Source organism: Lactuca serriola, chromosome 4 (assembly GCF_051521515.1).
Source record: "Lactuca serriola cultivar US96UC23 chromosome 4, Lser_US96UC23_V15, whole genome shotgun sequence".
Classification (NCBI taxonomy): Eukaryota; Viridiplantae; Streptophyta; class Magnoliopsida; order Asterales; family Asteraceae; genus Lactuca; species Lactuca serriola.
This window is the reverse complement of record NC_136411.1, coordinates 145938940-145962003: the sequence shown is the minus strand read 5'-3', so window position 1 is coordinate 145962003 and position 23064 is coordinate 145938940. Positions and strand designations below refer to the sequence as shown.

Genomic DNA, 23064 nt, shown 5'->3' with positions numbered 1-23064 from the left:
TAATTAAAAGTACAAGGACCTAAGCTGTAATTGTTCAATAATTGAACAAAAGGGTTCCAAAACCTTCCCCATAAGAGGTGGACGGTTTCTGGCATGATTCTAAGGTTTTTAGAATATCCCTTGGAGATAGATAGGAAACCAAATAATTACCTGATCTAAGATATTATTATTTTAATCAAGGGTTATATAGGCTTTCTTGGTCAGCTATAAATAGAGTCTCATAGCCTATAAATTTTGGCCACTTGACTCCTCAAGAGTATAACTGAAATTTTATCTCTTATATCCTCTCTCTTCAAGTTTCCTTGGTTGTTAGGGTTTAAGAGTGAACAATTAGAGGCACGACACTTGTGGTTTCAGCTTCCAAATCAAAGAAGAACGGATTTTTGATTGTTACTACAAAATAAAAAAGGTATGTAATTTTTAACTTGTTTTTCAATCTCGAAAGTACCTAGGGTTCATAGGTTTATTGTTGTTCAATAGAATGTTACTACGATAGTGTTACATAGATCTAATAGGTTGCATATACTATTAAGTGTTAATGATTTATCCGTGTTAATACATGTAAAACCCATCATAAAGTCTGATGTCGGAGGGATTTCAGAGGAGAAGGAAAGGCGGTAGAATCGATTGCTTTGTTTATGTGGTTGAATGGTGAAGATGAACACAAAATTAATGATCACTTAAGGGTAGGACGATGGCGTCAACATGTTCATTGATGAACAACGTCGATTGTGTAGTGTAGCAGCTCCGGTACGAGCTATGATGTATGTCATTGGGTATGAGAAAGAAAGTAGCGAATCAAAGTATTATGAAGATGACGACTAGAGAAAAAGAGAGAATGAGGATTAGATCTAATTTTTTTTTTGAGACAGGGGGAATTAAAAATATTTAAATTTTGGTAAAGAGGGAAAATATAATAAAATTTTAGTAAAGAGGGAAAATTGAAATTTTATAGATGACGGAAAAAATTGTACTTCCTCCGAATACTGTCAACACTGTCACGAAACTAACACTTATAGTCGCATGTCTTTTTTTTTTCTTTTATGGTTACCATTTTTTATATTTAGATAAAATAAAAAATAAAATGTAACTGTAACATACTTTTAATTTCAAGTTTCATGTTTTAAATGTCATAATAAAATATTTATAGTCAAATATTGTTATTTTTTAATATTCAAAATCATTAATTTTAGACATATATGAAATTAAATCGTTATCATAAAACAAATATAATCACATGTTTTTTAAATGTCATAATAAAATACTTTTGGTCACAATAATCTTCCGTGATTATTGGCTAATATTTGTCACAATTTGTATGTAAAACAATGAATAAATGTGTGAAAATAGTTTGCAATGGTGACGGATTTTAGCTAACATGTGGGCTAAAACATTACTGAAGTTTGATTAATGATCTTTAGTGATGCAAATTCCCAAAACCCCCATGACCACCCTTTTTTAAAAACCAGTGGCCACAGGTCCGTTTTGTACTAGTGTAAAGTCGTAATTTTATGGATATTACATCTTTTATCTCATCATTTAGCAAGAAATAATCTATCATAACTGGATATAGTATTATGAATATTGTAATATTACTTTTACTATTTAAGAAATTGTGTATCTCCATTGGCTTGTATAAGATATGGGTATTCCATTTCATCACCAAATGTGATCGGGTGTCATAATAGATGTGCTACCCATATTTCCTATAATTACATGTTTTATGAACACAACAAGCACCGTAATATTGACCGGCCGTTTCTGTCGATAATCTATCACTAGAAATATAGTTTGTCTATCTCCCACCTCCTCCATGCGCTAGCATACTTATTTATTTATTAAAGATTTTTATCACCATGGACGCTTCTGTACTCTTATTTCCAAAAATATTATATAAAAATGTAAATCATAATAACTTTGAGGAGGGATGATACTATTATGTACATTTATTTTTTAAATCGGCATATATTAAGAAAAAAATGAGCCCAAGTTAGGCACAAGGTAGCGAGGAAAAACATGCCATTTCAACAATTTACATATTCGAGCTAGATGAGTTTAACCAAGTACAACAATCCAAAGTCATTTTACTACTCCTAACCGAAATCCAATAGCACGCTTTCACAATACTGTTTTGAAAAAAGAGTCTCTGGTTCTCCACACACCCTTTTTAAAAGATTCATCGAGAATGTCGTTTCTTAAATCCCACAGTCCCCCTAAAAGCGAAGTAAACACATCATACAAAATATTTTTCTCTTTATTTGTCACCCAAAATGAGGTCTTAGAGTGTACAAGTCTTAAATTCCGTAGTTACCCCGCAACACACGCCACACGACCATCACATGAGAGATAAATCACATAACAAAGACGAGCAAGGGATGATGATTGGGTTCTAATCCCAACATCAACAATATAGGACTCCACTTCTCAATGGATGGGCTCCCATTGCATGGACTCCTTTAAGAGCATTAGGTATGGGCCCGTTGAGATGGTGTTATAACAACTTATAACACCAAGGGGGAAATGGTGTTTATGGTGTTATGACCATGTTATGAGGCGGATAAGAGGAGAAAACTAAAGAGAGAAGAAATGTACAGCCAATCAAAGTTCCCGTTTCAATATGTCATAACGCCAACAAGATATGCCATAACATGAAGGAGGAAATGGTGTTCATGGTGTTATGACAATGTTATGAGATGCCACATCAACAAAAATACAAGTTTCGTTGCCCATACCATATGCTCTAAATGATTGGGGCGGTTGGGCAACATATGCTTTTTTTGTTAATTAGCTCAAGCCATGGGTTTACATCTCTAATGTCAAGAGTGTGGTGGTATTGGATCTTGGTGTCACGATGGAAAGCAACCGAACAAAGAACACTCCGGAGGCTAATAATGAATGGTCCACACGATATAACTAGAAAAAAAGAAGTAGAGCTTGTGCAGCGTCTCCCTTAAAATCACAGTCAGTAGAGATACATATATATATATATATATATATATATATATATATATAATATATATATATATATATATATATATATATATATATATATATATATATATATATATATATATATATAGAATAGTAAAAAGCTGTAAACAGAACAAGAGGGTTGGGAACCATAAATAAATAAACAAATAACGTTGGTTGTCAGTTAATTCTGAATTAGTTACCCACACAGGGAATAAAAAACAAATGAAAAATAACAACTTGTCATTTTAAAGAACTGTATATTGCATGTTATCTCTAAATATTATTAAAAGAGAACCTTTAATTCACAACTGAAGCAATCAAGACCATTGATTGTATTTCGTTCATATGATTTTTACCATCAGATCAAATTGATGACATCATCTTCTCAAAATAGAATTCAAAGTTTTAATTATAAAATCTTTAAATTTACCAATTACATTTTAAACACAATTGCATTAAATTATAAAATCTGTAATTATAGAATCTATTCATACTTTCAAAAATATATTTCACAATTCGGGCAATAATTACATTTAATTATAGAATCTTTAAAATCAGTAATTATGTTATAAATTAAAACATATAATTCTATTTATATATGAGACATCGGTTTCTCCATAAATTTGGCCAAAAACTTGAATAACCGCCCTCATCTTTCTCCTCAGTTTTCTCTTAAACAATAATTCCCTAATCCTCTTCTTCCTCATGTCAATGGTTGTGCTTTAAGTGATGCTTTGTGTGTTCATAATAGAATGTAGCACCATAAGGTGGTTCCTTTTTCTCATGTATTCTTAGAATTTGCGTATTGCCTCTTCTTTGCATCTCCAATTATCACACCTCTGTTTTGGCCACACAAATCTCTATAAACTGAAGCAAGCATCTCCTTCAAGACATCTTTTGACAATCTATGTCATCATGAACCCTAATTAATATTGTTCATAATTTAATTCCATTATTTATAGTTTTTGGCTTCAAAATTTAAACCTGATTAGTTTTTTTCTTTTTAAACAAACTTCTTAAATAAGCATATCAATAATTATGTTATCTTTAATATATATTGAAACAAAAATCTTATGACATCATCTTCTCAAAATAGAATTCAAAGGTTTAATTATAGAATCTTTAAATTTACCAATTACATTTCAAACACAATTACATTAAATTATAGAATCTTTAATTATAGAATTTATTCATATTTAATTATAGAATCTATTCATACTTTCAAAAATATATTTCACAATTCGGGCATAATTACATTTAATTATAGAATCTTTAAAATCAGCAATTATGTTATCAATTAAAGCATATCATTCTATTTATATATGAGACATCGGTTTCTCCATAAATCTGACCAAAAACATGAATAACCGCCCTCATCTTTCTCCTCAGTTTTTTCTCTTAAACCAGAATTCCCTAATCCTCTTCTTCCTCATGTCAAAGGTTGTGCTTCAATTGATGTTTTGTGTGTTCATAATAGAATGTAGCTCCATAAAGTGGTTCCTTTTTCTCATGTATTCTTAGAATTTGCGTATTGCCTCTTCCTTGCATCTCCAATTATCACACCCCTGTTTTGGCTTCACACAAATCTCTATAAACTGAAGCAAGCATCTCCTTCAAGACTTCTTTTGACAATCTATGTCATCATGAACCCTAATTAATATTGTTCATAATTTAATTCCATTATTTATAGTTTTTGGCTTCAAAATTTAAACCTGATTAGTTTTTTCTTTTTAAAAAAACTCCTTAAATAAGCATATCAATAATTATGTTATCTTTAATATATATTAAAACAAAAATCTTATGATATCATCTGAAACAATTTGGTTCATTGATTGCATTTCAATCTTATGTTTTCCACCATTAGATCAAATTGGTGACACCATCTTCCACAAATGGAATGTATTTAATTCCAATAAAAGTTTTCTAATTGTCAAACAAAATTAACTTAAATCCATTGAAATAGAATGTATTTAATTTTAATAAATTTCCTCCTATTTTAAATCTTGAATTTTCGGCTATAAAGGTTTTAAAATAGTCAACTTTAAAAACATATTACTAAAAACCATTTCAATTAAGGCATTAAATATCTATCATCAATATAAATCCGTTTATATTAGCAAACCATTAATATAAAATCCATTTTTATTAGGAAACCATTAATATCAAAAAATCAGATTCAAATTATCACATACATATACGATTTATCCTTGAATTTGCGGCTCACACTTATTTTCGATCGTTGCTTTTCTTCAAACCTTCTCCTACAACATCATTCTTATTGTTTATCACTACCATCATCATTATCTGTTTCAAACCTTCATCGTTGTGCACTAGAAGGTCAGTACCTTCTTTCGCTTTTTTATATTTTTTTCGATTATTTTTTGTTCCCGTATCAAATACGTATTCATATATATTTTGATATTCTTTATCACAGCTTATATGAAATCGATTAACATCATTCAGTCTAGATTAAGTCAAACAAAACAAAAATGTATAATTTTTCATATTAAATTCTTAACCTATTAACTTGGACCCATACTCAACAACCTCTACAAACTGCAATAGCTATGTGATTTTTTTTACAATTTATAGCAACATACTTACCATGAAAAAAGAACTTTTAATTTAAACTACAACTTAGTTTTTTATCGGTAATAACAATATACAACACTTAATATCAACATCATTTCCTACCGATTTCTCTAAATATTAATACATGAACCATATCAAAAGTAGGCTAAGAAGTTAGAATCTAAACTAGGAATAATCTTATTTCCTTGAATATCATATTTACGGTATTATAGAATTTTTTTATTTGATTGTAGAATCAAATTGCATAATTACAATTAACATTGTTTTTATTAAACTTTGTATGTAGGTATGAAACAACAATAAGTATATTTTTGAAGGAACAATGTTCAAAATAATTTGTATAATCTAAATACGTGTTAATTTAGTTCATTTCTATACTTTCCTGTAACATTAGATTTTTTTTTTGTCATGTTACATTCAAAATATGGGTTATTAGAACAAACACCTTAGGTGTTTGATGAAATGTCTCAAAGAATCTGACACAAGTTCTCTACGCTCACCTCACAATCATGTATAAATTTTGTTTTTTTTTTCTAGATTTTTAGCATCATGTGTTTTTTATGTTTGCAACTTTGTAGTGTTACATGTTTTTTTTGTCTCATCTTCAGGTTTTTCTATCTCTGATAGGGCTTCATTTTTTATATTTATTGTAAACTATCGATTCAACCTATGTCACTTTGTTATGACTTTTATCAGCGTGATCAGATTTTAATAAATTGTCCATTTCTTGATCTTTTAGAAAAAGATGTTCTAAACTGGATTATCATCTACGACCGTGGTATTCTATTTTGTTGATCAAGCAGTCTATGATTTGGCCATGATGGTTTTTACGGATTATGTTTGGACTGATAATTGCTCTTGTCATCAAAAAAATACATCTAACAAAAAGTGAAAGATAATTTTTTAAATTAATACCATCATTTAACTTTAAAAGATTTTTTTCAACTTTGATGGCATGTAACAGAGTTTTGGCTGAAATTTTCAATTTTGTCGGCATATAACAAGTTATGACTTAAATAATGATATTAGATATTTGGGCAATCAGGTTTTTTTTCGGTTCTTAAATTATTTTGCCGAAAGTGGTCCAATTTGGTATTATTGATCTTACAAAAGGCAAGTCTCATGGTTCTTTTAGCATATCCATTGAGTTTAATACTTTATTGTTCATATTTGTTTTTTTTAAAAAAAATGTTAAATCTTGTTTTAGTGAATGCAAGTCAGTAGGAAGTAAATGTGCAAGAAGAGAAAAATACTAAATATGGGACGATCATGGTTATTTCAAGCCAAAATAAAATTCAAAAGTAACAAATGCTAAATTTAAAAGATAAACACTTGTAATGCATAATACATATTATACTTCCTAAATAAGTAACCAAAAACTAACATCATCCCCAAATAAATTACATATTAACTAACATCAATAAATTATGATTATAGTGTCTTGATTTTTAATTATACATTATAGAGAGTCGGTTAATATGTAGTCATTATTTTTGTATTCGTCTCGGTTTTGAACTACAAAAACTATATTCAAATAATAAAAATGAAATGTAACATATACGATGGTAATAATGCAAAAATAACCTTCAAATTTGGTTTGATACAAAAAAATAGTCTAAAACTTATTTATAAAAGCAACAAGAAATAACAACGAACTTTCAAAAAGAAATGAGAAATTACAACTAACTTTTAAAAACTATCAAGAATGTATAATATAGGATGATAATAATGCTTAAAAACACCGAGTTTGGTCTGATGCGAAAAAAAGTAATTTTATATGAAAGTTGGATTGCAGTAATACTAAAAGAACCTATATGTTTTTTATCTGATGCAAAAGTGGTCGAAACATACTTTTAAATTGGCAAGAAATAGCAATGAACTTTTAATTCATCTTGAATAACCATTTAATAGTTATTTGTGAAAGATATGAATACTCAGCATTTAAGATCATAGACCTTACTCAAACGTCCGTAAATATTTAAAGTAAACATTCATTTTTCCATTATTTTATCATTATCATAAAATAAAAATAAAAAATCATCATTTGTTTAAATTGTTTAATTCGTCTCATAATAACAAGTAAGTTGTGTGCCAATTATGTATTTTGACATTTTTAATAAGTTATGGGCAATATCTAAATCGACCAAGCATAAATGTTTTTATATTTCTTTGTTATAGAGTTTTATAATATATGTAATATTGTGTGTGTGTGTATGGGGGGGGGGGGGGGAGGGGGTTTATGTGGTTCATTTCAAATGCTATTTTTTAAAATAAACAATTTTATTTCATAATATAACCATAAAATAATAATGTATTTTGAAAGTACATTGTCAAACGTTGGATTATACTTACGTAGACCCGTTTTTGCGCATGGTTAACTATATATAGCTATTTCCGGTGTCACAAGTAAAAAAGGTTTGAACGTATTTTGTGGCGATGAAGGTCGTTCAACTAATAAAACAAAAAATGGTGTCTACAAAGAGGTCCTTCAACGACTATAGACATTTATATTTTCTTTATTCGTTCCCCGCGTTTAACGCGGGTCATAATCTAGTTCAATTATAAACTGAAAATAAAGGATGAGGTAGGTATATGATGATGCCTGCGTTTCTGTAGAGGGACTGGAAGAAATTAAAGAGTTTTGTTAGTCCCACATCGGTAGGAAAGTAGAAGGTGTTGAAAGAGAGGGAAGAATAAAAGGTGAGGTGGAGGAGCATTAGAAGCATCTTTGCGCTTGGGGCAATGACGCAGCTAATGAGGTATTAACCGAGGCGCGTCAATTGCTGGTTGAAAACTATTTCCAAACCCCCTCTTTGGCCTTGGGTCTCCCTTGGCCATCGAGAATTTCTGGAAGGGTTTCCTTTGACTGGGAAGCCCTAAAAATTCTTAGTTTGTCAAAACTTTAGTATATCCTAATCCTCCCTCCTAATTAGATGGCCTAAGAGTAATATTAATAATCAGACAGTTTTCATGTAATCAAAAAAAAGTCTGTTAGTAATTATGTGATTTTTTTTTTGTATTGTAATTAAATATGGATAGTATTTTTGAGCAATTAAATGCATTGATGTTTGTGAAGTCTACATATACGGGAGATTAAATCAGCAAAAATGAAGGTTTGCTCTCCCACATCGGGTGAGAGAAGATTACATACAAGATGGCAGTGGCTATAGAAACCAAGCCCCAAGAAAACAAAAAGCATACCTTTCTCGGCCTTTTGGCTAAGATCAAGTGTAGTATCTGTTCTTATCAGTTTAATATCTGATATGTAGGCCATCGGCCTACTCGATATTAATCTTATTTTTTATGGGGGAGAGTCCATCACAGAGGCTTGCTGCTGGGTCTCTCGAGTGTCGCCTTAGCGTTGCACTACAGCCAGGGCGTGGCGCACCCCTCTAATCCTAGTCTAAAAGTACTTTTAATAGTTTTGAATGGAAGACTTTACTTCTTACCTTGTTATGTCTAATACTTCTATCAGTTTATTCGAACTAGGATCCAACATTCCAAAGAAGAGGTTGGAATTGTTTTTTAGCCTTGGCACACCCGTAGCTCCAATGTAAGTTTAAAACTTATATATATCGGCCTTTAATTAGTAAGATAGGAAGCAAGCTTTTCCTGTGTTCGGAAGGCATATATAGTATAACAGATCCTGCTCAATTAGTAAGATGGTGATCACTTTTATCAACGTTTCCTGATCGCACTACTGTTCCTGTTATACACTGCATCTATAACTTGACATCGGTAATACTACTACAGAACAAATAAGCATATTATGTGGAATTTGATTATGACTATTTATTTGATCCAAAGAAAACATTGTAATTCAGAAGCATGCATCAACTTTGTCTTAATCTTCAATTTTGGAATGGACTTCTCCCATTTACCACAATCAAAGATTACAATTCTCTTAAGAGGGAGAGACCGTATTGATCTAACAGGCCCAGACACACTTGAAATAATGCAATTATATAACTGCCATTTGGCTGTGCGTTTTGCCCAGAGGAAAGGGGAACTAATGGAACACTACAATAGATGATGTGAACCTGATCCCACATTGGAGGCTGAAGAAAGAAAACAGAAGCTGGGTTGTTGCATAAAAGGTGAGGGCAGGAGAATGGAAAACTCACTTACCTGGACAGGGTCTATGGGCGATCAAGAAGGTCCATGGCCTAGGTTGGTGATCTCCATTGCACATTACGGAGAGGTGCCTGTCTAAGGTCGGCCCAAGTTGGTCGAACCTATGTCATAATTTGTGCCAGTGGGGGCCTGCGTTCGCGCGGCCCCTACCAATATCCTAGTTTCAACATTGAACTTTTTTATTGCTTCTTTCATTTTTTTCAAATAACTTAAATCTGAAAATAAAAATTAAAGAGGATATGTTACAGAATACGATGCTTTCAAAATTTCAGGATTTGTTCAAGGTGTAGATTTTTGTCTAAATATGGAAGAACGTGTTGACCAAAACTCTGTGTCACATTTTTCCTTTCTCGACTTTTCAATATCAACTTTCTCTTTACATCTTAATCATGAGAGCTCCTCATGCTATGTTGGTTACTCTATCTGGACCGGGCTTTGTAAGAATGGGGAAATCGTAAAATACAAAAATGTGTCCCTTTAGCCATTTAAATATAACATGTCTAAGTCCACCGTTACAATGTTCATCTCGTGAAATTCTTATTTAAAATATATTTTATTATCACAGTTCTCCGATTCGGATTAATAAACATCGCATAATAACTTTCAAATTGCACGTCCAAATATCTTTTATCATTCAAATTTCACATCCAAACATTCTTTAGTATGATAAATTTAGTTTCCTAAGGAAATATTAATATAAATTAATATGTGGAGGGTTATTTGTTAACTTAACCAAAGTATAGGTTCCAATACTAATTTAGATAAATTAAATGGACTTGGTTTGTAAATGATTTCCAAATAAGGACTACAAATGGGTCATTTAGTTTTTAAGATTTAAATCTTGGACTTATATTCATAGATTTTTCAAGTAAGGGTAGTTTGTGACATTTTTAAAATGAAGTTTTAAATGGTTAGGACTAGTTTTGAAATATTTCCAGGAGAGGGGTGAATTTTGGACATTTTAAAATGAAGTTTAAAAGCTTAGGACTAGATTTGTAAATTTTTTGAGAATGGGTTTAGAAACATTTATTTGGCATGTATGTTTGGTTAACAGGAGGTTTGTAATCTCTTCTCTTCTCGTCGAGTCCATGCACACGCAAACTGGGGCGGATATTGTCGGATACTACAATACCCATCCCTGCCCCCGAACTCCGACCCCAACACCCGTACCCGCCCCCGACCCGCCAAATCCCCGACGGATTCGGGTAAAAGAAAACCCGTCGGATACGGGGAACCCGATGGATATCCGTTAAGTAAAAAAGATCCAATCATTTTTTTAATAAATCTGAGATATATATATAAAAAAGACATAGTAATAATCATGATAACTAAACATTCAACAATTCATACTTCATTCTCGTACACAAAATAGTAAAAACAAAAAGAAGAAGATACGCACACATCCTCATGTTTGTTAAATAACTAAAATAAAAACAACAATTTTTCATGAACTAAATATCAAAATCCACAAAGCTTGGACCGGCTTCATCATCTTTTATAACTTCAATAACTTGTCCATTTGTTGCTCTAACAACCTGCCCATCTGTAGTTCCAGCAACATCAACACTTGGTTGTGGGGGTTATCTATCCTGAGTGTCACTGCAAAAAAAACAAAAAAATATGGTTGAAATCGGATTGATAGAACATAGATGCTGCTAAAAAGATGTAGTTTGCTAGAAATTAGATTAATTCATTGATAATACAAAAAACAGTTACATATATGCAGTAAAAAAGATACTGTAAAAACAATGCACTTTGCTAGAAATCAGTTCCACTTTATGCAACAATCAGATTTCTGTTTTACTAGAAATCATATTTTAGTTACAACCAAAACAGAAAAAAAAATGTTGATATTGAACAAGTCAATTCAATCAAATAAGTTTTTTAGTCAACACTCAAATTGATAAAAAAAATGAGTTCAAAAGTCAATTTGAAGGTTCATGACTTAATAAGTTTCTACTTTCTAGACAAAACATTTAACAAATATGTTAAAGCAACAAAAGATTCAGTGGCTGCAATCAAGTTGAAGGCATGATATTGATTATAACAAAATGAAGTGTAAGAAATCGTGTGACTAAGTTGTCGATTGTAACCAACATCACTAAAAAAAGATACAAATCCATTAGTTTAATAGGTTAACACCAAAATCGAGTGTAATAAAATAAAATCAAAAGCATGTAACAAATAAGATACAGGAGAAAAGATTCAATGGTTGTAATCAAGTTTAAGTCATGAAATCGATTATAACAAAAATGAGTGTAAGTAATCTAGTGATTAAGAAATCGATTATAACCAGCATCAGTCAAAACATATACAACCAAAAATCATTCAATCAAGAAATCGATTATACCAGGATCGATTATACCAGAAATCGACTATACAAGAAATCGATTATACCAGAAATCGATTATACCAGAAATCGATAATACCAAAATCGAGGGTAAGAAAATAAAATTGAAAACTTAGGGCTTAGGATTTTGGGATGTAGCTGGAACTTCTTGATTCCATGAGCGCTGAATCGGTGATGATAGCAAGGTAGCTTGAAGGTGAAAGATTGATGTCGTGATTTTGTGAAGAACTAAGAATCAAAGACGAAGGGTGGCCGCATCTTTTATAATGAAATAAAAAATTTTGATTCTAGAAAAGGAGATTAGAGAGAGTGAGATCACTTAATGGCTTGAAGAAACGAGGAGTCAATTCCGAAGCGTCGTCTTGATACTGTGATTCACGAATCAATTTTCCATAAACACTATATATATATATATATATATATATATATATATATATATATATATATATATATATATATATATATATATATATATATATAATCGGGTTTTAAACGGGTCGGATAGTGTCATATTCGTCTCCGACCCGTCCCCACTGCGGGTATAAAAATCTGCGCCCGTGCCCGCCCCGTTACCCGCTAAACCGGGTACCCGAATCGATGGGTAAAATTTGCATCTCTAGAAGGAAGGGAGTGGTGGACGGAGAGAGGCACGTGGGCTTGAGAAATTGGGAAAAGAGCTGATTTTTCTTTCTACTAGCAAAGCCATATGGGCCCCACATGAGGTTACACTCTTTAAATACCCAAAAACACACATAATTGGGTGCGTCAGGGTCTGATGTCAAGAAATTTTTGGAACGTGTCGATAGATATAGTTTAATTCAAGGATTTCAAAAACTCATACAAATTAATTTATCGAGTTACGGAACTCCAGGAAATCGCGTTTAAAGTTTTGCGTCTAAATAGCCCATAATGCTCGATTTTTCGATTTTTGCAAATATTTTTGCTAAAAATATTTTGAGTATGTAATCAAATATTAGGCTATAACATGAGCCGAGAAAAGCACTCGGAATTTCCATCAGAGGTGTGTAAGTGCCTCAACGAATCGATTCAGTTTTACACGATTAAAGAAAATTAGTGTTTTACTTTCTGTTTTTTTAAAACTATCGTATATTTTTCATACGAACTCCATTTTGGACGTTCTTTAAATTTTCAGAAATAAAGTAACACGTACTATAAGATTTTAATGTTTGATTTGCTTCTAACTACTTAATACAAATTTTCAGTTTTCCCCAGAGGCATTACCCAGTGTTACAGTTTGAGCTGTTTGATTTGTTTGACATTTTCCACATTTGGAAGTAAGGTATCGTTTGATATCTTATAATATTTGAAATGAACTCATTTATTTTACATTAGATGCACTATAATTGAATGAGTTAAATTACAAAAATATTTATTGTAATCTAGTCGTTTGTAGTCTATGACCTAAATTCCAGGATGTTACAATAAGTTAAAATTAAGAAATATATTTTTTTGATTACCTACCTGCCATATATTGGGTTCAACCATTCAACATATGCAACCCTTTTCTTTATCTCTTCAGCTAGCTTATATGCATGTCCATATGTGGAATAATAACCAATATAAGGATCAAAATGAACTAATAAATCTCTCTATCAAACTCATTTACATTGGGAACTCATGTAATTTAGCATGATCATGCCATCTATTTAAACACATGGTGAGCGTTATTTATCAGATTGTCAGAACAATATGAGATAAAGAAAATCTGACAAATTTATAGTACCTACAGACAGAAAAAGCAATGCTGACTAGAGATGCTCCTTTTTACAACCTAAACTCATCCATTATTCACCAAACACACATAATGATGGATAATTGGTTATGAAAATTACACATTTAAAAATACTACAATATTTTCACATCAACATAAACAGATAACTAGAATAAAATTAAAACCTAAATGAACTAACTCGATTAACTGAGTTAAGAAAGCAACAACGAACACTCGATACCTTGTTTCAATTGATTTCCTTTTGTTCTAGTTATCTCAGTTTTCTCTGAATCCAACACATTACCTATTTTAAACAAGATAGTGTTAAAGACTTAAATCTAAACACATGACAATCAAATATATAAAGAAATAAAAAAGGAAAAGACAAAGGCTAACTGGATACAGTAATACAACGAACCTGGATACACAAACTTCTTCCTTTAGTGATTACATATGTTGGAATTCGAATAGATTATTTCCTAGATTCAAGTAATGCAAAAATAATTGAATGCATAAGCTCAACGGAGAATAATCATTACTCCCAAGGTAACTCAGTCACCAGATTGAAAAATATTTTGATTTGGAGTAACTTTTAGGAGTCTTTAAGTATGAGAATCTACAAATATTAAAGAATATGGTGATAAATTAACAACAACTATTTGCATCGTTAACCCACCAAAAGACCATAAAAAGAAAAGAAGCTAAAAGAGGCTGTGGCGGTGACGGTGAGATGGTTTAGGAAATCGAAATCCATGCCTGAACCTGGCGTAAAGAGGTTGTGGTGTTGGGGAGCAGTGTCGATGGTGATGTGGGAAAGCACCTGTAGTTGTGTGGAATCGTTTCACGAGAGAACAAATGATGTCGACGAAATGTGTTGATGTAGAACCGAACACCAATAGAGGATAAGGTTTGATGTCAGAGAGGGATTTCAGAGGAGATAAGGATGTCGGAGGAGAAGGAACGACGAAATAATCGATGGAATCGTTTATCTGGTTGAAGGGTGAAGATGAACACATAATCGATGATCGCTTCAGGGTATGATGGTGGTTTCGGCGTCGACATTGATGATTGGCGTCGAATGTGTAGCAGTTCTGATAAGGGTTGTTATGGATGTAATTGGGTATGAGAAAGAAAGTAGTGAATCCAACTGTTTTGGAGACGACGGTCAGAGAAAAATATAGGATGAGCGATTAGATCTAATGTTTTAGAGACAGAGTGAAATGAAATCTAATTTTCGTTAAAAGAAGGAAAAATATTAAAATTTTAGTAAAGAGGGAAAATTGAAAATTTTATAGATGATGGAGAAAAAATTGTAATCCCTCAAAATACTAGTTTCACTTTTCAACACCGTCACCATACAAACATTTATAGTCACATGTTTTTTTCTTCTATCTTTACTATTTTTTAAATTAATACCATAAAAATTATAATGTAACTATAAAATATTTTTAATTATAAGTTTTATTTTCTTAAATGTCATAATAAAACACTTACAGTCACATGTTGTCATTCTTTAATATTCAAAATAATTAATTGTAGACACTCGTATGAACTTAAACTACTATCATTAAACAATTATAGTCACATGTTTTTTTTTTTCATTTCAGATTAAAATACTTACGGTCACAATTATCTACCGTGGTTATTGGCTAGTATTTGTCAAGATTTTTATGTAAAACAATGACAAAATGTGTGAAAATAGTTTGCAATGGTGACTGATTTTAGCTAACATGTTGCTAAAACAATACTCTATTTCTCCACACACCCTTTTTAAAGGATTTATCGATAATGTAATTTCTTAAATCCCACAGTCCCCATAAAAGCGAAGTAGACACATCATACAGAAGAATTCTCTCTATTTGACACCCAAAATGAGGTATTAGAGTATCCAAGTCTTAAATTCCGTAGCTCCCCATGTAACACACGCCACGTGACCATCACATGAGAGATACGTCACATAACACAAACAAGCAAGGGATGATGCATGGGTTCTAATGCCAACACCAACAATATAAGACTCCACATATCAAACGATGGGCTCCAGTTGCAGGGACACCTTTAAAAGATGGGGGCGGTAGGGCAACATATGCCTTTTTTTTTTTAAAACTCAATCATCATTTACCAAATACAAACAAGCATCGATAATTGGTTATCAAAATTGCACATTCGAATATACTCCAATAATTTCACATCAACATAAACAGATAAATATAATGAAAATAAAACCTAACTAAACAAAATTTATTAATTAAGTTAAGAGTGCAACATGGAGCACCCGGTCTTCTCTGAATCCAGCACAATACCAACTTTAAACAAGACATTGCTAAAGACTTAAATTCAAACAGGTTACAATCAAAGACATACATAAATACAAAAGGAAATAAAAGACAAAGAATAACCAAATACATTCATACAACGGACTTGGATACACAACTTCTGCCTTTGGTGAGTAAATATGTAGGAATTTGAATAGATTATTGCCTCTATTCAACTACTACAAAAATAATTGAATACATAAACTCAATGGAGATGAATTGGTACTCTCAAGTTAACTCGGTCACCAGATTGAGAAATATCGTGATTTTAAGTAACTTGTGGGAGTCTTTAAGAAAGAGAATCTGCAAAGATTGGAGAAGTGGGTGAAAAAATAACAAGAAATACTTAGAATCATAAACCACCAAAATACCATAGAAAAAAAGAAGTTAAAAGACCAAGAAATAAGAAGATTATATATAACTCCCTTATGAAAATCAATTCATCAGCAAAAATTTAAGAAGGGAGGAAGAGGTTGTGGTGGTGATGGTGAGAGTGTTTAGGAAATCGAAAATCCATGCATGAACTTAGCGTGAAGAGGTTGTAGTGTTGGGAAGAAACATCAATGGTGATGTGGGAAAAGCATAGGTGGTTGTGTGTGGAATCATTTCACGGGAGAACAAACAACATCAATGAAATATGTTAATGTAGAAACAAAAAACGGTAGAGGATAATGTAGAAACAAAAATGAAGGTTTGCTCTCCCACATCGGGTGAGAGAAGATTACATACAAGATGGCAGTGGCTATAGAAACCAAGCCCCAAGAAAACAAAAAGCATACCTTTCTCGGCCTTTTGGCTAAGATCAAGTGTAGTATCTGTTCTTATCAGTTTAATATCTGATATGTAGGCCATCGGCCTACTCGATATTAATCTTATTTTTTATGGGGGAGAGTCCATCCCAGAGGCTTGCTGCTGGGTCTCTCGAGTGTCGCCTTAGCGTTGCACTACAGCCAGGGCGTGGCGCACCCCTCTAATCCTAGTCTAAAAGTACTTTTAATAGTTTTGAATGGAAGACTTTACTTCTTACCTTGTTATGTCTAATACTTCTATCAGTTTATTCGAACTAGGATCCAACATTCCAAAGAAGAGGTTGGAATTGTTTTTTAGCCTTGGCACACCCGTAGCTCCAATGTAAGTTTAAAACTTATATATATCGGCCTTTAATTAGTAAGATAGGAAGCAAGCTTTTCCTGTGTTCGGAAGGCATATATAGTATAACAGATCCTGCTCAATTAGTAAGATGGTGATCACTTTTATCAACGTTTCCTGATCGCACTACTGTTCCTGTTATACACTGCATCTATAACTTGACATCGGTAATACTACTACAGAACAAATAAGCATATTATGTGGAATTTGATTATGACTATTTATTTGATCCAAAGAAAACATTGTAATTCAGAAGCATGCATCAACTTTGTCTTAATCTTCAATTTTGGAATGGACTTCTCCCATTTACCACAATCAAAGATTACAATTCTCTTAAGAGGGAGAGACCGTATTGATCTAACAGGCCCAGACACACTTGAAATAATGCAATTATATAACTGCCATTTGGCTGTGCGTTTTGCCCAGAGGAAAGGGGAACTAATGGAACACTACAATAGATGATGTGAACCTGATCCCACATTGGAGGCTGAAGAAAGAAAACAGAAGCTGGGTTGTTGCATAAAAGGTGAGGGCAGGAGAATGGAAAACTCACTTACCTGGACAGGGTCTATGGGCGATCAAGAAGGTCCATGGCCTAGGTTGGTGATCTCCATTGCACATTACGGAGAGGTGCCTGTCTAAGGTCGGCCCAAGTTGGTCGAACCTATGTCATAATTTGTGCCAGTGGGGGCCTGCGTTCGCGCGGCCCCTACCAATATCCTAGTTTCAACATTGAACTTTTTTATTGCTTCTTTCATTTTTTTCAAATAACTTAAATCTGAAAATAAAAATTAAAGAGGATATGTTACAAAATACGATGCTTTCAAAATTTCAGGATTTGTTCAAGGTGTAGATTTTTGTCTAAATATGGAAGAACGTGTTGACCAAAACTCTGTGTCACATTTTTCCTTTCTCGACTTTTCAATATCAACTTTCTCTTTACATCTTAATCATGAGAGCTCCTCATGCTATGTTGGTTACTCTATCTGGACCGGGCTTTGTAAGAATGGGGAAATCGTAAAATACAAAAATGTGTCCCTTTAGCCATTTAAATATAACATGTCTAAGTCCACCGTTACAATGTTCATCTCGTGAAATTCTTATTTAAAATATATTTTATTATCACAATTCTCCGATTCGGATTAATAAACATCGCATAATAACTTTCAAATTGCACGTCCAAATATCTTTTATCATTCAAATTTCACATCCAAACATTCTTTAGTATGATAAATTTAGTTTTCTAAGGAAATATTAATATAAATTAATATGTGGAGGGTTATTTGGTAACTTAACCAAAGTATAGGTTCCAATACTAATTTAGATAAATTAAATGGACTTGGTTTGTAAATGATTTCCAAATAAGGACTACAAATGGGTCATTTAGTTTTTAAGATTTAAATCTTGGACTTATATTCATAGATTTTTCAAGTAAGGGTAGTTTGTGACTAGTTTTGAAATGGTTAGGACTAGTTTTGAAATATTTCTAGGATAGGGGTGAATTTTGGACATTTTAAAATGAAGTTTAAAAGCTTAGGACTAGATTTGTAAATTTTTTGAGAATGGGGTGAGAAACATTTATTTGGCATGTATGTTTGGTTAACCGGAGGTTTGTAACCTCCTCTCTTCTCGTCGAGTCCGTGCACACACAAAAAAAAAAAAGGTCCTGTGGCTTCTGATCGATCGATGAAGGGCAAGAATCAACAACTAAAAAACAAGACGGAAGTGGAGGTTACTTACAGTCATAAGAGGTGGCTGATGGCGGTGGCACACGGTGGCATGAGCTCCGACGAAGTGGCAGGGGGGAGGGTTCCGAGTAGTTGCTGCCTTTGGTTCTCCTTCTGTTTTCGAGCTGAAATCGACGAGGGGAAGGGTTGGGCTGGTGGTGGGGATTAAGTATAGGTTATAAGGAGGTGCTGGTGGGTTTAGGGTGGTGGAACGGTGGTGTATGGTGGGGTGTGTGTGTGTGTGTAACTGAGAGAGTGAGATAGAAAGAGTTTAGTGAGAAAGAGATCAAGAACTAGAGAGAGGAGATGATGGCTGATGTTATGAGGATTGAGGGAAGACATGAGCTTCTATTTATAGCCTAATGAGGCACTCACATGCCTAAGGAAGCCATACTCTCAAATTAAATTAAACACTCAAGATGGAGATATGCCTTGTACAATTGGAGATGGAGTGTAAGCAAGAAGGAAGGGAGTGGTGGACGGAGATAGGCACGTGGGCTTGAGAAATTGGGAAAAGAGCTGATTTTTCTTTCTACTAGCAAAGCCATATGGGCCCCACATGAGGTTACACTCTTTAAATACCCTAAAACACACATAATCGGGTGCATCAGGGTGTCAAGAAATTTTTCGTACGTGCCGATAGATATAGTTTAATTCAAGGATTTCAAAAACTCAAACAGATTAATTTATCAAGTTACGGAACTCCAGGAAATCGCGTTTAAAGTTTCGCGTCTAAATAGCCCATAATGCTCGATTTTTCGATTTTCGCAAATATTTTTGCTAAAAATATTTTGAGTATGTAATAAAATATTAGGCTATAACATGAGCCCAAAAATGCTCGCGGAATTTCCATCAGAGGTGTGTAAGTACCTCAATGAATCGATTCAGTTTTACACGATTAAAGAAAACTAGTGTTTTACTTTCTGTTTTCTTAAAACTATCGTATATTTTTCATACGAACTCCGTTTTGGACGTTCTTTAAATTTTCAGAAATAAAGTAACACGTACTATAAGATTTTAATGTTTGATTTGCTTATAACTACTTAATACAAAATTTCAGTTCCCCAGAGGCATTACCCAGTGTTACAGTTTGAGCTGTTTGATTTGTTTGACATTTTGCACATTTGGAAGTAAGGTATCGTTTGATATCTTATAATATTTGAAATGAACTCATTTATTTTACATTAGATGCACTACAATTGAATGAGTTAAATTACAAACATATTTATTGTAATTTAGTCGTTTGTAGTCTATGACCTAAATTCCGGGATGTTACAATAAGTTAAAATTAAGAAATATATTTTTTTGATTACCTACCTGCCATATATTGGGTTCAACCATTCAACATATGCAACCCTTTTCTTTATCTCTTCAGCTAGCTTATATGCATGTCCATATGTGGAATAATAACCAATATAAGGATCAAAATGAACTAATAAATCTCTCTATCAAACTCATTTACATTGGGAACTCATGTAATTTAGCATGATCATGCCATCTATTTAAACACATGGTAAGCGTTATTTATCAGATTGTCAGAACAATATGAGATAAAGAAAATCTGACAAATTTATAGTTTCTACAGACAGAAAAAGCAATGCTGACTAGAGATGCTCCTTTTTACAACCTAAACTCATCCATTATTCATCAAACACATACAATCATGGATAATTGGTTATCAAAATTACACATTTAAAAATACTCCAATATTTTCACATCAACATAAACAGATAACTAGAATAAAATTAAAACCTAAATGAACTAAATCGATTAACTGAGTTAAGAAAGCAACAACGAAAACTCAATACCTTATTTCAATTGATTTCCTTTTGTTCTAGTTATCTCAGTTTTCTCTAAATCCAACACAATACCAATTTTAAACAAGACAATGTTAAAGACTTAAATCTAAAGACAGTCAAATATATAAAGAAATAAAAAAGGAAAAGACAAAGGCTAACCAAATACAATAATACAACGAACCTGGATACACAAACTTCTTCCTTTAGTGATTACATATGTTGGAATTCGAATAGATTATTTCCTAGATTCAGGTAATGCAAAAATAATAGAATGCATAAACACAACGGAGAATAATCATTACTCTCAAGGTAACTCAGTCACCAGATTGAAAAATATTTTGATTTGGAGTAACTTTTAGGAGTCTTTAAGTATGAGAATCTACAAATATTAAAGAATATGGTGATAAATTAACAACTATTTGCATCGTAAACCCACCAAAAGACCATAAAAAGAAAAGAAGCTAAAAGAGGCTGTGGTGGTGATGGTGAGATGGTTTAGGAAATCGAAATCCATGCCTGAACCCGATGTAAAGAGGTTGTGGTGTTGGGGAGCAGTGTCGATGGTGATGTGGGAAAGCACATGTAGTTGTGTGGAATCGTTTCACCATAGAACAAATGATGTCGACGAAATGTGTTGATGTGGAATCGAACACCAATAGAGGATAAGGTTTGATGTCAGAGAGGGATTTCAGAGGAGATGAGGATGTTCGAGGAGAAGGAACGACTAAATAATCGATGGATTCGTTTATGTGGATGAAGGGTGAAGATGAACACATAATCGATGATCGCTTCAGGGTATGATGGTGGTTTCGGCGTCGACATTGATGATTGGCGTCGAATGTGTAGCAGTTCTGATAAGGGTTGTTATGGATGTAATTGGGTATGAGAAAGAAAGTAGTGAATCCAACTGTTTTGGGGACGACGGTCAGAGAAAAATATAGGATGAGCGATTAGATCTAATGTTTTAGAGACAGATCGAAATGAAATCTAATTTTCGTTAAAAGAAGGAAAAATATTAAAATTTTAGTAAAGAGGGATTTTTTTTTTTTTTTTATAGATGATGGAGAAATAATTGTAATCCCTCAAAATACTAGTTTCACTTTTCAACACCCTCACCATACAAACATTTATAGTCACATGTTTTTTTCTTCTATCTTTACTATTTTTTAAATTAATACCATCAAAATTAGAATGTAACTATAAAATATTTTTAATTATAAGTTTTATTTTCTAAAATGTCATAATAAAACACTTACAGTCACATGTTGTCAACCTTTAATATTCAAAATAATTAATTGTAGATACTCGTATGAACTTAAACTACTATCATTAAACACTTACGGTCACAATTATCTACCGTGGTTATTGGCTAGTATTTGTCAAGATTTTTATGTAAAACAATGACAAAATGTGTGAAAATAGTTTGCAATGGTGACTGATTTTAGCTAACATGTTGCTAAAACAATACTGTAATTTGATTAATAATTTTTAGTGACGCAAATAACCAAAACCATGACAACCCTTTTTTACAAACAATGACCGTAGGTCCGTTTTGTACTAGTGTAAAATCTTAATTTTAAGGATATTACATCTTTCATCCCCTCATTCAACAAGAAATCATCCCTCGTTAGCAGATATAGTATTAAAAATATTTTAACGGTACTTTTACTACTTAAGAAATTGTGTGTTTCTGTTGGCTTGTATAAGTTCTGGGTATTCTATTTCATCACCAAATGTGATTGGGTGTCATTATAGATATGTTACCAATATTTCCTATAATGACATGTTTCATGAAAACAACCACCTTAAGATTGATTGGAAGTTTCTATCGATAATCTGTCACTAGAAATATAGTTTGTCTATCTCCCACCTCCTCAATCCGCTAACATATCTATGTATTTATTATCGCTTTTATCACCATGGATACTTCTCTACTTTCCTTTGAAAGTTTTTGTTATATAAAAATGTCAATCATATATAATAACTTTGAGGAGGGAGGATACTATTATGTATATTTCTTTTTAAATGACATATATTAAGAAAAAGAAAGCCCGAGTTAGGCACATGCTAGCGAGGAAAACCATGCCATTACAACAGGTTACATATTCAACGTAGATGAGTTTAACCAAGTACATCAATCGAAAGTAATTTTACTACTCCTAACCAAAATCCAAAATTTTTTATTTCTTAATATTGTTTTGAAAAAAGTGTCTCTATTTCTCCACACACCCTTTTTAAAGGATTTATCGATAATATAATTTCTTAAATCCCACGGTCCCCATAAAAGCGAAGT

The 23064-nt window shown here is 32.5% G+C and overlaps 1 long non-coding RNA gene, 4 other non-coding genes and 1 pseudogene across 5 annotated transcripts; 5 read left to right on the top strand and 1 right to left on the bottom strand.

The window, feature by feature from the left end:
• The first annotated feature begins 8289 nt into the window (after window positions 1-8289).
• LOC145103347 (U4 spliceosomal RNA) lies at window positions 8290-8433 on the top strand (annotated as a pseudogene).
• A 329-nt stretch (window positions 8434-8762) lies between these two features.
• On the top strand, window positions 8763-8958 carry LOC145103334 (U2 spliceosomal RNA). The gene has a single exon (XR_013706435.1). It is a non-coding gene; the product is annotated as a U2 spliceosomal RNA (small nuclear RNA).
• Window positions 8959-9685: 727 nt separating this feature from the next.
• On the top strand, window positions 9686-9849 carry LOC145103321 (U1 spliceosomal RNA). Its single transcript, XR_013706422.1, has one exon. It is a non-coding gene; the product is annotated as a U1 spliceosomal RNA (small nuclear RNA).
• A 1160-nt stretch (window positions 9850-11009) lies between these two features.
• Window positions 11010-12362, bottom strand: LOC145100384 (uncharacterized). The gene is made up of 2 exons (XR_013705006.1): window positions 12050-12362; window positions 11010-11298 (listed from the first exon to the last, which is right to left on the bottom strand). It is a non-coding gene; the product is annotated as an uncharacterized LOC145100384 (long non-coding RNA).
• A 4509-nt stretch (window positions 12363-16871) lies between these two features.
• LOC145103342 (U2 spliceosomal RNA) lies at window positions 16872-17067 on the top strand. The gene has a single exon (XR_013706442.1). It is a non-coding gene; the product is annotated as a U2 spliceosomal RNA (small nuclear RNA).
• Window positions 17068-17794: 727 nt separating this feature from the next.
• Window positions 17795-17958, top strand: LOC145103320 (U1 spliceosomal RNA). Its single transcript, XR_013706421.1, has one exon. It is a non-coding gene; the product is annotated as a U1 spliceosomal RNA (small nuclear RNA).
• Window positions 17959-23064: the final 5106 nt, after the last annotated feature.